This window comes from Ambystoma mexicanum, chromosome 4p (genome assembly GCF_040938575.1).
Source record: "Ambystoma mexicanum isolate Mex_15411 chromosome 4p, UKY_AmexF1_1, whole genome shotgun sequence".
NCBI lineage: Eukaryota > Metazoa > Chordata > Amphibia > Caudata > Ambystomatidae > Ambystoma > Ambystoma mexicanum.
Genome location: NC_090927.1, coordinates 1,064,904,701 through 1,064,918,937, shown reverse-complemented (window position 1 = coordinate 1,064,918,937; position 14,237 = coordinate 1,064,904,701). Strand labels below are relative to the sequence as shown.

At 45.8% G+C, this 14,237-nt stretch overlaps 1 protein-coding gene across 1 annotated transcript in view; it reads right to left on the bottom strand.

Annotated features, from left to right (window-relative positions):
* The window catches only part of LOC138453629 (amine sulfotransferase-like), a 438,834-nt gene extending 425,166 nt beyond the window's left edge, over positions 1-13,668 (bottom strand). The window contains exon 1 of the mRNA XM_069606655.1: positions 13,600-13,668. The gene's annotated coding sequence lies outside the window, so the exon portion shown is untranslated. The remainder of the gene's footprint in view (positions 1-13,599) is intronic.
* Between the last annotated feature and the right edge of the window lie 569 nt (positions 13,669-14,237).

The following is a 14,237-nucleotide window of genomic DNA, read 5'->3' as shown; positions in this document are numbered from 1 at the left end:
GTTCCGGTGCGATGACGCTATTTCCGGTTCCGCTAAATTACGGTAACCGCTATTAGTGGTGACCGCTAATGGCGGTCACCGCTATTTGCGAAGTCCGCTATTTGCATGTGGCGGCAGGTCGGAAGTGCTAACAGCGCTTTCGACGATGCCGTTAAGGGACTTTTTGAGGACTTTTGCGGCATGGCGGTAGGCTCGTGCCCGTGATCTCGTAATGGCACGCAATTTGCGGCCTCTTGCGAGGGCGGACACGCTAATTACGCCATGCCGGTAATTAATGATTTTTACCGCCTACCGTGTAATGAGGCCCAATGACTTACTTTTTCCATGCACTTGCGTGTTCTCAATGTCACTGGGCCTAGTAAGATTGTTCTTTTGTTCTCCCTTGTTCATCTCCTTTGCCTTGTCACGCTCTGAAAAACTTCTGTATGAGCGTGATAGAAGAACAAGTTACTTACCAACTGTAACGTTCTTTCGACTGGATGTTCCTCCCACGTATTCCTCATCTTATGATAATTCGTTATCTCCAGCTTTGCTGCTTCGGACAAAATGTTTCTCTCTCTCTCGGCAGAGGGCGCTGTGCTCGAGGTTGTGGCGTTGATTGTCCCTCGACGGGCTCCGTACACTGTCGACGTCACCGATGTTCTGTTTTTTCGATGAAACATATAGGAGGAACACCCAGGCGTGCCCCATGACTGATGCACTCTTCGTAAGAGGAAAGTGTAAGAAAAACGTAAACTGTACTGCGGGGTCGGATGGGAGGGTCGATGAGGAGTACGTGGAAGGAACATCCAGTCGAAAGAATGTTACAGTTGGTAAGTAACTTGTTCTTTGAGTGGATTGTGTCCTCCCACGTATTCCTCATCTTATGATAGACTCCCATAGCAGTGGCAAATTAGGAGGCGGGAGTACTAATTACCGTTTTCATGGACAGAATGCAGAACTGCCTTGGCAAATAACCCCTCATTGGAGGAGGCAGTATCCAAGCAGTAATGCTTGATGAAAGTATGCATTGTTTTCCAAGATGCAGCTGAACAAATGTCTGCTGCCGGGACTCCCCTCTTTAGAGCCGCAGAAGGAGCCATTCCCCTTGTAGAATGGGCTCGAAGCCCATCTGGTGGGTCTTTTCCCACCAATCGGTAGCCTTCAATTATGGCCAGAATGATTCAGCGGGATATGATCTGTTTTGTTACTGATAAACCCAGTTTATGACCAGTATAACCCACAAAAAGTTGGTCATCTTGTCGTAATTTAGACATCCTTGAGATGTAAAACTAAGAGCCCTCTTGGGGTCTAGTCTATGCAGTCTCTCCTCTTCTTTACCCAAATGAGGAGGAGGATAAAAAGTTGGTAATATTATTTTTTGTGACAAATGGAAGTCAGAAACTACCTTTGGTAAAAAGGAAGGTTTAACTTTAAGGACTACCTTATCCTTATAGAAAGTAGTCTATGGCGGTTTGCATGAGAGAGCCTGAAGTTCACTAACCCTGCGGGCTGATGATAAGGCTACAAGAATGACAGTTTTTGATGTTAGAAGCCTCAATGGACAGGAGTGCAGAGGCTCAAAAGGTATGCCAGTCAGAAATTTGAGTACTAGATTTAAATCCCAAGTTGGGACATGAAAAGGTACTGGAGGGTATACATTAGTAAGTCCTTTTAAGAATTGAATGATTAATGGTATTTTGAAATATGAAACCTCTTCCGAGGTGCGCTTGAAAATGGACAGTGCAGCAAGGTATCCTTTGATTGTTCCTATCTGGAGCCCCAGATTGGCTAGATGTAACAGAAAAGAAAGCACTACTGGAGTGCCACATTCAAAAGGGTCCACATCCTTATCTTTGCACCAGTTACTAAACCTGTTCCAGCGACATTGGTACAAAGATTTAGTTGCTAGCCTTCTGGCCGAAAGCAAGACTTCCATTACGTCATCCAGGAGATCCCAATCCTTGTATCTCAACCTCTCAGAAACCATGCGTGAAGGTTGAGTGTCTTGACCTCTGGATGGAGAACCCGACTTTCCTCTTGCGAGAGAAGATCCTCTCTTTGTGGATGACGTATTGGTGGGCAGATGGACATGTCTAGAAGGTCCAGGTACCATGTCCTCCTAGCCCAATCTGGGGCAATTAAGATCATGGTTTTCCTGAACTTTCTCAACCTCCTGATTACTTGAGGAATCACGGGGACTGGGGGAAATGCATACAGCAGTGGAAACTTCCACTCCACTACAAATGCGTCTCCCAGAGCTCCTCTTTGAGGAAATTCCGTTGAGCAGTACTGCTCGCACTTCTGATTGATCACGGTGGCAAACAGATCCACTTGCGGGGTTCCCCAAATGGTGAAGATCTCTTGAAGGACTTCCTGAGCTAGCACCCACTCGTGAGAGACTGTGCTCTTCCTGCTCAGTATAAACAAAAGAGGGACTCCAAAATGTACAGGCACTCAAATGGAGCAAACAGACATCTATAAACACAAGGGTGTGCCTGAACATACAAAGTCAAAAAATATCATTTGTGGAGCTAACAGTATTATTCTCATGGTAGCCTAAACAATAGATTAAATCAAATTCAAAATTTACTGGTCTCTTCCTGCTCAGAGCATCTGCCGCTGTGTTCTGCTCTCCGGCTAGGTGAATTGCCGATAGAAAGATTTCTTCTCATATTGCCCAGAACCAGAGCTGCATTGCCTCTCTGCACAGTGGTAGTGACCCTACACCCCCTCTCTTGTTGAGGTGGTACATGGCCACTGTGTTGTCCGTCATTATCAGGACATTCTTTCCCTGTACAGAGGGCAGAAAAGCCTTCAGCGCTAGTGTGATTGCCCTCAGCTCCAAAAGGTTGATGTGTAGTTTGGACTTCGATGGAGACCAACGACCGGTGATTGTCAGATCGTTGGTGTGTGCTCCCCACCCCGTGAGTGAGGCGTCCGTCACTACAGTTATCTCCGGCCATGGTTGCCAAAAATATTCTCCCTTGAGAATGTTGTTGTTGCAAGCCCACCATAGAAGATCTTGAGCAACTGCGTTCGGGACTTGCAGAAGATCCGACATATTCCCTGAGAACTGGGACCACTGAGTTCTGAGTGCCCATTGAAGGGATCTCATTCTCAACCTGGACTCTGGTACTAGGAAAATTCAGGATGCCATGAGGCCGAGCAACCTGAGAAAATGGTAGAACGATAGGTGTTGGGCATTCTGGAACTTTGTTACCATCTGCAGAATGTGGAGAGCTCTCGTCTCGGTAGGCGAGGCTTTTCCCGAGGACGTATCCAAGGCTGCCCCGATAAACTGGGGCTTCTGGGATGGTATCATGTGGAACTTCTTGAAATTGAGGGAGAAGCCCAATTTGTGAAGGAAGTGGTAGGTGATCGAAAGATGTTCCTGAGCTTGTTCAGGAGAACATGCTCTGATCAACCAATCGTCCAGGTAGGGGTAGACGTGAATCCCCCCTCTCCTGAGACTCGCTGCCACCACCGCCATTAATTTGGTGAAAACCCTCGGGACGGAGGTCAACCCGAATGGCAGAACTCGAAACTGATAATGAGAGTTGCCAATCGCGAACCTCAGGTACTTTCATGTGCCAATCCATCCCAAGCACAGAAAGTAAGCATCCTGAAGGTCCAGTGATACCAACAAGTCTTGGGAGTTGTAGAGCCTGAAGGATCTGAGAAAGGGTCACCATCTTGAATTTGTCCTTCCTGAGGAACTTGTTCAAGTTTCTTAAGTCCAAGATGGGTCTCAATCCTCCGTCCTTTTTTGGGATGAGAAAGTATGGGGAGTACCAACCCATGTTCCTCTACGCAACAGGTACCAGTTCTATAGCACCTTTCTCTAGCAGGGTCAAACTTTCCTGCAACAGGAGCGGATCTGGAATTTTGACGTAGTTGGCTCCCGGTGGATGATTCTGAGGCCTTTTTTTGGAAGGGGAGACAGTAACCTTGAGCTACTGTTTCCAGTGCCCAAGCATCTGAGCTAATGCCCCGCCATTCCTTCAGATACGGAGAGATCCTGCCTCCCACTGGGGTTTTGTGTAATAAGGTCTCAGAGTGATTTGGAGGCGGCTGCAGGAGTGGCTGAGGGTAAAGATGCCGCTCCTGAGGCTGGATTCTCACCTCTTCCTCGTGCTCCACGAGGGACATTTCTTTTGCCTCTTTGAAAAGCCTGTCCTCTTCCTCTGCCAAAAGAGGAGTAGTACCGAAAAGAACGACCCCTCCAGGAAGATGAGTCGGAATAGGGTTTTTGAGGCTGGCTCATTAAGGCACTAAGCGATTTAGCTGCCGCGTTCAAGGTCTGAAGTTTTTCAAGGCTTTCATCAGCCTTACTGCCAAACAGCCTTGAGCCATCAAAGGGCATGTTGATGAGTCTTGCCTGCACATCTGGTGCAAACCCCGACTTCCTCAACCACACAAATCTGTGTAGCACAGTGCTTGCAGCCATGGATCTGCTGATAATATCAGCAGTATCCAGTCCAGACTGGAGACATGCCCCCATACCTCCTTCCCGTCTTTGACTATATTCAGGAAGCCTTCCCTTTCCTCGCCTTCCGGAATATGATCAGCCGCCGCCGAAATACAGTCCCACAGGGTATGGGTAAACCTTGCCAGGGTACAGGTGACATTTGAGGATTTAAGGGCCATGCTGCCTGAAGTGAAATCTTTTTGGGCCCAAGCATCAACTTTTTTATCCTCTGTATCCGGAGGAATAGTGTGATATGCTGTCTGTTTTGATATAGATGCTGCCTGAATCACTAGACTTTCTGGAGTAGGATGCTTGTTTAAATATTCAGGATCCGAACCAGCTGGTCTGTATTTCTTGGGAAAATTACTATTTGCAGCAGGAATGCTCTCAGGATTCTCCCAGTTCTTCTCAACTGTCCTCTGAAGAGCCTTGTGGAAAGGGAGAACTGGATCTTTTTGAGGACCTCTGACAGTTATATCTGTCATGTCGTCCTGTTCGAAAACGGGTGAAGTGTTACCCCAACCCATGTATTCAATCACTCTGGTCATAAGACTCCTGTACCCCGAGTCTGCATGTTCTGCAGGATCGGTCTGGCAAACTCTAATTCTGGGGAGGTGTCAATTCCGCTAGCAGAATATAAAGTGCCACTTATGTCTCTCATTTTAGACTCTTGATCTATGAGTTCCTCAGGAACTTTTCTTGTGCCATATTGGACCCCAAAGGGAGTGATTTCATCTTCCTCCGAGCCAGATTCCTCATAAATTCAGGACATAGGGCCTCATTACACGGACGGCGGTGGACCAAGGTGCTATTAGCACCTTGGTCCATGCCGGTAAAATACCGGCACTGCCTTGGTGGAAAGGGGAATTACCGCCCTATTCCAAGGTTGGTGGGGCGGTAATTCCCCCTTCCCCCATTGCCCTTCCCCATTCCCATTTTTGCCCCATAGGGCATAATGGGAATGGGGAAGGTGCTAATTACGGCACCGCAAATTGCGGTACCGTAATTAGCTCCCTGGTCCCTTTGCGGGTTGGTTTTTAACGCCTGCAAAAAGCAGGCGTTAAATTCTCCTACCCACAAAGGGACCTCGTAGTAAGGCGGTAAGGGTTAACGGTCACCGGTACCATTAACGGTGACCGTTAACCCTTACCGCCGTCCGTGTAATGAGGCCCATTGACTTAAAAAGGTCTGATCTGGGCAATGGAGTAAATCTTCTTTCTTCCTCGACAATTTGTGTCAAAGGAATGGAAATATCCTTTGAAGCTGTCGAGGGAATCTTCGATGGCTTCGACGATGACTTCGATACAGGCGTCGAGGACGCTTTTGGCTTTGATGCCGAAGCGATCGACGCCGATAGCGTCGACAAAGTCGTCGAAGTCTTCGATTACTTATGTTTTTTATATGGCACCGGAGAGGTGCTCGACTCTCGAAGTGTCTTCGGCGACTTGGCGTCGACTCGAGTTTTTCGAGTATCCTCGACACTAGTTGTTTTTAACATAGTAGTTTTTGACTTCCCTTTGTCATCCAATGGAGCGACCTTGGGGGTATGGCTCTTCTGAGGTTTATTCGAGGGGGTCGGGGCCGCATTCTCGTATACCTCCATCATCTTTTTACAAAATTCCTCCCATTTTCTGGGGGAATCCGATTTTGTCGGACATCGAATTTCTTCGGTCGACTCAAAAGATGAAAAAGAGGAGATCTATGTCTCCTCTTCATTTTTTTAGACGAGGAAGAAGAGTGTCTCGATCCACTACGAGATCGAGATCTCTTGGAATGCCTATGGCGATCCGATTCCTTCGAATCGGATGCTTTTTTATGTTTTTTGGACAAAGCCTTCTTAGAGGCTTCCCTCCCCAACGACAGTTTACCTCTCCTCTCACGAAGAGCCTTCTCGGTCATGGACTGGCAGGAACCACAGTCGTCGGTTCGGTGACTTGAACCGAGACACCAGAGACAAACTCGGTGAGGATCCGTGATCGACATTTCCGATCCACATTCTACACACTTCTTGAACCCAGTCTTGGGTGTCGAATGAGTCGAAGAAGACGACATTTTCTTCCCAGAAAATCTCTAAGCGCGCCGTTCTCGATAGCAAAGCAATCGGAAAAACGGAACTGAAGCAACGGGGGCGCGGCTCGAGTTATTTATACCATCGGTGACGTCGACAAGTGTAGGGAGCCCGTCGAGGGACAATAGTCGCCACTACCTCGAGCACAGCACCCTCTGCTGAGAGAGAGAGAAAATATTTTCCCGAAGCAGCGAAGCTGGAGATAACGAATTATCATAAGATGAGGAATACGTGGGAGGACACAATCCACTCAAAATAAAATTTCAATTCAATGTGAGTTGTAAACCCACTACTGGTGTAATAAAAATATCTTCACTAGGTCCGAATTCAGCCACTGGATTTAAAAGCACTATGCGTGTCCTTCAATTAAGACCAGTGGTGTCACTATAGGGAGGTCTGGGGGGGACAGTGCCCCCCTCTGAAACCCGGTGCCCCCCTACCTAAGGTGAGCAGTGACTGTGTTCTCTGATCAAGGTGTTATTTGTGACACTGCCTGAGGCAAATGTCTGCAGACCACATGGCAATACTCCTTTTGTCTCCAAGTGAGCAGTGATCTAGCAGCTTGCAGCCCCTCCCATCAGAATGTAGTCCCTGAAAGTGCTAATGATGGGCCATTAGTCACTGAATTGTTTCGTGTCTGCATTCTGATGGGAGGTACAGAGAGGTGTGGGTAGTTGGTGTGCACAAAAGCCTCTCTGCAGGAGTGCTTGTGTTGTCACACATTAACTTTCATAGGTGCCCCCCCACGTTTGTCTTTGGCCCCCTCTGTGCCCCTCCTAAATTTGATTCCTGGCAACGCCACTGATTAAGACCTGTTAAAACCAAGCACTGGCAAAACCAACACTTTTCGCTTGTGTATACATATTATTCATTTGCCAGGCACTGCCAGTAGCAGTACGTGTAGGAGCCGAATATGGCATGTGTCATATGCCAGTGACAAGCGCCACTGCATGTCACCACTACAAGTGACACGTGCCACTGGCAGTTGTCACCTGCCATGCCCCAAAAAATGGTTTCACATGCCACGATAAAACAAATATCAGATGTGGCGTCTGTCTCTTCGTTTTTCAAATTATAATCCTCCTTTTTAAAAATAAATATGGGGAGCACCAATTATCATGGCTAATCCCCCACACTAACGTGAGATGGGGGTTTAGATTCTATTAAAGACAAGGAGGCGATTATTATGCATTCTAATCTTTACTCTGAAACCACAGCAGCAAAGAAAAAACTTTACAAACAAAAAAGTTTAAAACAGAACTAAACAGAGTTCAATGTCAATGCAAGGGGGAACTCCCCAATCCATCATGGAGGACAGGTCATGCCCTGCAGGAGGCCAATGAGCAGGGACCCTTCCTTATATAAGTCCATTACTCTAAACCCAACCCCTCTTTCTGTAGCTGTCTTGAACCAGACGTCCACTGCACAGATCAGATGATAAACGATGAAGGCAAATCCAGCGAAGCTCTCGTACCACGCACTCCATAACTTGAAGCTGTGAGCCACCCTCCTGCTCAAAATCTCAACTCGTAGCTGTAAAACAAGCAAGAAGGGTGGGTGGATGGGAAGACCAACAAACCAAAGACTGTTCTTTCTTAAAACATCTGTGTACATGCGTGTCATAACTGTCATATCATATCATACCCAGGGTGGGTGGGTGGGATAATAATCGCCTCCTTGTCTTTAATAGAATCTAAACCCCCATCTCACGTTAGTGTGGGGGATTAGCCATTCTATGACAAGACAGGAGGCTCATATTATGCAAGTTCAAAGCCCTTGCATCTTACTAGCACAACATCATCAATACCATAGACAATATAATAAAATAATAGGAGAAGAAAATTATTTAAATACTTTCATTAGATCAACCAACTGGCCACCAGAGAATTGCCCAAGACTAGGCTGCTTTAATAACTGTCATATAAGGCATAGCCAAATCCCCTGCAGACCAACAACTGGAAGATGTGCCAATTCCAGCTTTCCTTACAGGTCACCAAACCCAACTAGTTAAAAGAGGGGAAACACTGAACCAAGTTTTCTACACTAGTAGGATGGGCCATCTCATGTGTTAAAGGAAGATATCGCATAAAAGACAGGGCATGTTACATAACTACACTGGGGAACAAGTGGGAAGACAAACCTTCATAAAAAGGTAAAATGGGAGTAAAAAGGTCATTTATTAATCTGTAATAGGACGACCCATCCTGAGCGGAGATGAAAAGCAATAGACTTAACCCACAATTGTCTACAGACATATGAATAATAAAGAAGGTATGTCTTCTGGAGGCGGAAGCAGAATGGAAGAGCAGGCCCCAACTGACCGCTAACATGCCAAATTACCCAAAATGGAGACCAACAGACCACCCAAGCTATTGAAGAAGGACTTTGCTACCATGACAAAGGCAGATATTTACAACCTGACCTATAAGAGACTAAACTTGGCAAAGAGAAAAATTTATCTTATATCCAACCACTACCATTATAGTGAAATCTGAACCCCTTTGCAGATGTGCCCGATGCTTGATCTTGTACCCTCCTCCATGGTATGACTCCCCTAGAGGATCATAAACTAACCGAAGGAGGACCCTCTAAATTCCAAAAACTCAACAAGTACTCTAAACTGTAAAGAACTGATCCTTAAGCAGTTAAAATGAAGTCGCTCCCCAGAAGAGAACTATCCTCTAGAGCTGGCACCTTATTGCAACCAACAATCTCCTCTGAAAACCTAATAGGTCTACCTGCCATGCAGGAGACTAGGCGACACAAGTCATTAACTAAATATATATATATATATATATCCCAGCCCTCTGGGAAACGCACTGACAGACATGGATGGGAGATTAGTAGCGCTTCCAAACCCCTCTATCCCACCAAGGGAAATTGAACCTCCCCAAAGGAGGAGAACCCTTCCCCACTTATCTAAGGAAAACCTTGCAACCCAAAAGAAGGCTACCCCGAGGACCACGCTAAAGCCTCGCTTTACACCCTTAAAATAAATAAATACACTCTTGCACTTCCAAACAACCCCCTGACCATGAAATGGGCTCAAATGAACTTATGGAAATATCAGGCATTAGCGCAAAGGAAGTAACTGACGGGGGGGAAATGCTCAGTGCGAGTCTGCACTGGTCACGAGTCAAAATTCCTGTAAAGGAAAACAGAAACCATCGGGTATACTCCAAGAGGTGTAATATCCTGATGCAACCCTCCCCAAGGATGGCGGGAAGGGGAATGAGGGGGAAAGCACTCTGGGGTAATTATCATGCCCCGTAAATGAAAAGGTCGTGAAAGCATATTGGGACCACTGCCCATCAGACCCTGAGGTCAGAGTCTCTGTGTGTTTTGTGAGGCTGAGCTTGCCACCAAGGTAATCAGGGAAGGAATATTAAGCACATTACCCATAGCAAAATAGCACTTGTATAGTGCTACGAACCCTCAGGTATACTAGTATTACTCATCACTACTACCACCAGTGTGGTGTGAGGTGTTTATTCAATGATTGCAGCGGGATAAACGACTGATTTATACCCTTCCAAGATAGGAACCTGCATCAGTAGGCTGATCACGGGTGTGAAGCCAGCACTCCATTCGCTGCACTGTAGAAAATATATGTACATAACAAAAGAGGCTAAACAACTCTCCTGAGTATATCGAAGCCTTGCTATACTCCTCTAGCAGAGGAGAAATTGTAACACGCTGCCAGACAGACAGCTGAACAATGGGCCAAGCTTTGGGAGGAAGCCCATGGGGCAGGCGCCAGAAAGTTATTATTTGGCAACTCACCCACCTGAAATCAGCAAGTGTTTCCAAACATTTCATCCAAGCAGAAAATGGTTGTCCAACGTGTCTTGCAACAAACTGAACAGTTACCCTCGAGCTGGCTTGTCTCCACCAATAGTTCAATAGTAAAAGAATGTCCAAATGGGACAAATAGGAAGGGAACACTTCCCCACTAAAGAGAGCGTCAAGCCCTGCAGACCTCAAAAGGGGCATAAAGTATCATTTTCTCCCCTCATGTCGAGAGAAAAACTCTCTGCAGCTTAATCAGCACGAGCATTGGGTGGAGCAATTTTTATTGGGGAAAGCAAAAACCTAAGGAAAGGACTGAGTTGTCCCAAATCTAACCAAGGTAAAGGGCATCAGAATTTTTACTAAGACGAAGGTTAACACCATAGTGATGGCTAGAGGGAAGGTACAACCCCCACATGAGTCTGTTATAACCACCTCCTCGCAGTCTTTTCTTTAAAGAACTTAATAAATAAATATAAAATATAAAAATATTGAAAATATTGAAAATATTTAAAATATCCAAAGAAGAGGGGTTACGCCCTCACAAGGGTCCGAACCCCCGGCCCTTATAGAAGGTGATACTTACTGAACTATCCGTCTTACTGACAATTCTGGAAACGCAAAAGTGCTCCAGTCAACACTTAAACATATTGTTTAGCAAAGAGTACACTGAGTAAGTGCACCTCAACTGCTCGCCCCAGCAGGGCGTGGCAACCAGCAGTACACGAGGGAGTACCTCGCAATAGAAACCAGGCAAAGCCTGAAACCGAGCAGGATACGGCATGTTTACAGAAAAAATACAATGACAACTACCATATGCAGCACTTAAACAAAACTGGCGACCTTAAGGGAGGGATACACTGAGCAAGTGCACCTCCAATTGCTTCGCCCGAGTAGGGCGTGACACTCAGCAGTACACGAGGGGGTACCTCGCATAAAAAACTCAGGCAGAACCTGAACCGAGCTGGTTATTGCACACACCGGTAAAGGTAATTACCAAAGTCGCTGACTTTAAGGGAGGAAAACACTGAGTAAGTGCAGCTCAAACTGCTCACCCAAACAGGGTGTGGAACCAGCAGTACACGAGGGGTAACCTCGCATTAGAACTCAGGCAGAACCTGAAACCGAGCAGGATATGGCACACACCGGTTAAGGTAATTACCAAGTTGCCTATTTTAAGGGAGGAAAACACTGAGTAAATGTATCTGAAACTGTACACCCAAGCAGGGTGTGGACCCAGCCGTATACGAGGGGTCACCTCGCAGAAACCACATAGGCCACCTCGCCGCCGAGCAGGTGGCTGCACCTATCCAGGGAAGATACTGACATCTGCCAACAGCAGCCCTTAAACAAAAAACTCTGCCAGGATTAAGGGAGGGGTGCACTGAGCATGTGAACCTCAAACTGCGCATCCCAGCAGGATGAGGCAACCATCAGTACACGAGGGCTAACCTCGAATTAGAACTCAAGCAGAACCTGAAACTGAACAGGCTATGGCAGCTACAGTGAAGGCAAATCCCCTATGCCCTGTGCAATGTTTAATAAATTAATAAGTAAATAAATAAATAAATAAATAACAGCAGATTGCATCGCATGAGGCTCTTCAGTAGGCTAACTAGTGTTAATATAAGCTGAAATATCAATTCAAACACAAAAGAAAAATCAATTCTTAAATATATATATATACATATATATATACACAAGTAAATACATATACATAAATATAAACATATACACACATACATATGTGTATACCGCCAATGGGGGTATGGAACCCAGGGCCTTCTGCATGGTAAACCTGCAACCCTCTTATTGAGCTATGTCGCGTGTGCTGCAACAGAAGCCTTCCTGAACTCATATCCACATAATATAAAAAGTAAACCTAATAAACATATTAAACAGAAATAAACCCCCAAACAAAGAAAACATGGCGTTCAACTTAAAATAAATAAAGAGGACAGCTGCCCGCTGTAGAAGTGCTCACTAAAGAGCTTCACCAACTACAATAAGGCCCTAGCGAGCCGCCTCTCAGCCGGGTCCCAAAGCAGGCAAAGCGTGTAACCTCCTGACTTCATACACGAGCAGCGTATAAAATGGAAACAACACACACGCGACGCGTGTGAACTGATTGACCTGCAAGGCCAGTCTTAACCGCCGTGACGCGCGCCGGAAGAAGCTGAGCTTCTTGAACAGACCGCGCGCGTCACAAAACAAGCTGAGGGAACGAGCGTGCTGGCTCCGGGGAGACCGCCGCTTAACCAATAAACAAACCCTCTCTTGAGGGAAAAACATTTCGCGCGTCGCCGCCCAGTTGTTAAATGAGGCGGGCGACGCGACCAAATTAAAGTAAACAAGGCGCGAACGCCGTTATAGAAGGCAACAAGAAACCATTAACGAGCGGAATGCTCCATACGGGGCACCGCTACAATGTAACACTCTGGACTGGAGGAAAGCGTTCGAGCGCGAACGCGACTTTCAGTAAGTAATGCAAACACACATGAAATGGCCATTTCTCCAGAACAGTGTTATAAATCACCAAGGCTCTTTCAATATTATTCAAAGAAAAACACTCTAAACTCCATAATTTCACACTAAGGCAACAACTAGGAGGAGTAGACTTAGCTGTGGATTTCAGCAGCAAAGAAAGAGGGGTTGGGTTTAGAGTAATGGACTTATATAAGGAAGGGTCCCTGCTCATTGGCCTCCTGCAGGGCATGACCTGTCCTCCATGATGGATTGGGGAGTTCCCCCTTGCATTGACATTGAACTCTGTTTAGTTCTGTTTTAAACTTTTTTGTTTGTAAAGTTTTTTCTTTGCTGCTGTGGTTTCAGAGTAAAGATTAGAATGCATAATATGAGCCTCCTGTCTTGTCATAGAATCCTTTTTTGTAAAAATAAAACTGAAAGGCGCCACGCCCATTCGAACTCAAGACCTCATGATATCAGGCGTAGCTCATTAACCACTACATCACAAGTTACGGAACCGTTCAAATTCTATCTCTAATGTGAACTATCACATTTAGCTCCTACCCCTTCTCGCCATTAGAAGCCCATGTACTTGAACTATTTTACACCCACTACCAGCAATGTCCAGTTAATACCACTACGGTTATGACTAGCAAGTGCCTTTCCCGTGCCAACACAAATCCCAAACTGTTGGCATTGTTTAAGGTTTGTTGAAACTAAGCTAGTAAATAAAATGTAACTTGACTATCCAGGACTGGCCTGTGTTTCTACGTCACAAGCACACAAGACCCCAATCACGTTTTGCCTTTTAAAAATAAGAACTAACCGGATTCCACTGGACGCTTCACTAATGAACTCTCGCGCAGCTGCTCTGAGAAAGCAAAGCGAAAACAAGACAATGGACAGGGGTGCTCCAGCCATTCAGAAGCCACATATGTGTGCGGTGGATCACGTGTCACACATTGACGTACTTTTACTTCCACAAAACAGCTTAACTCAAAAATGTTTGTTTAGGTTTAGGTTGCACAACACGGATACAGGTGCGCCAGAAACCTTTAACCCTATAATCTCTCTGCGATGAAAGTGCAACTCGTGCTCTCTTACTAAATGCCTACGATATCTTTACTTTATATTAACAGAGACCAACAGCACTTACACATAGTGGAAATGTAATGCACATTTAGCGGCGCCACTGCCCATACCTGCCCATTTTGTAGACGAAAAACCCAGGAAAGACGTCACAGACGGCGCAATATTTTACACACAAAAAAACAAACCCGATGTCAATATGAGCGTCACGGCAAGTGGCTATAAACATACTTCATTTTCTGTTAAAAAAAAGTGTACCTTACGCAATAATTTAAAACTACACTGATTTTTTAACATTATTAGCATACGCCGGGAAACTCGAAGACACAACGCTCATCCTCGGAGACGCAGAGAAGAGCGTAAAAACCTTGATTT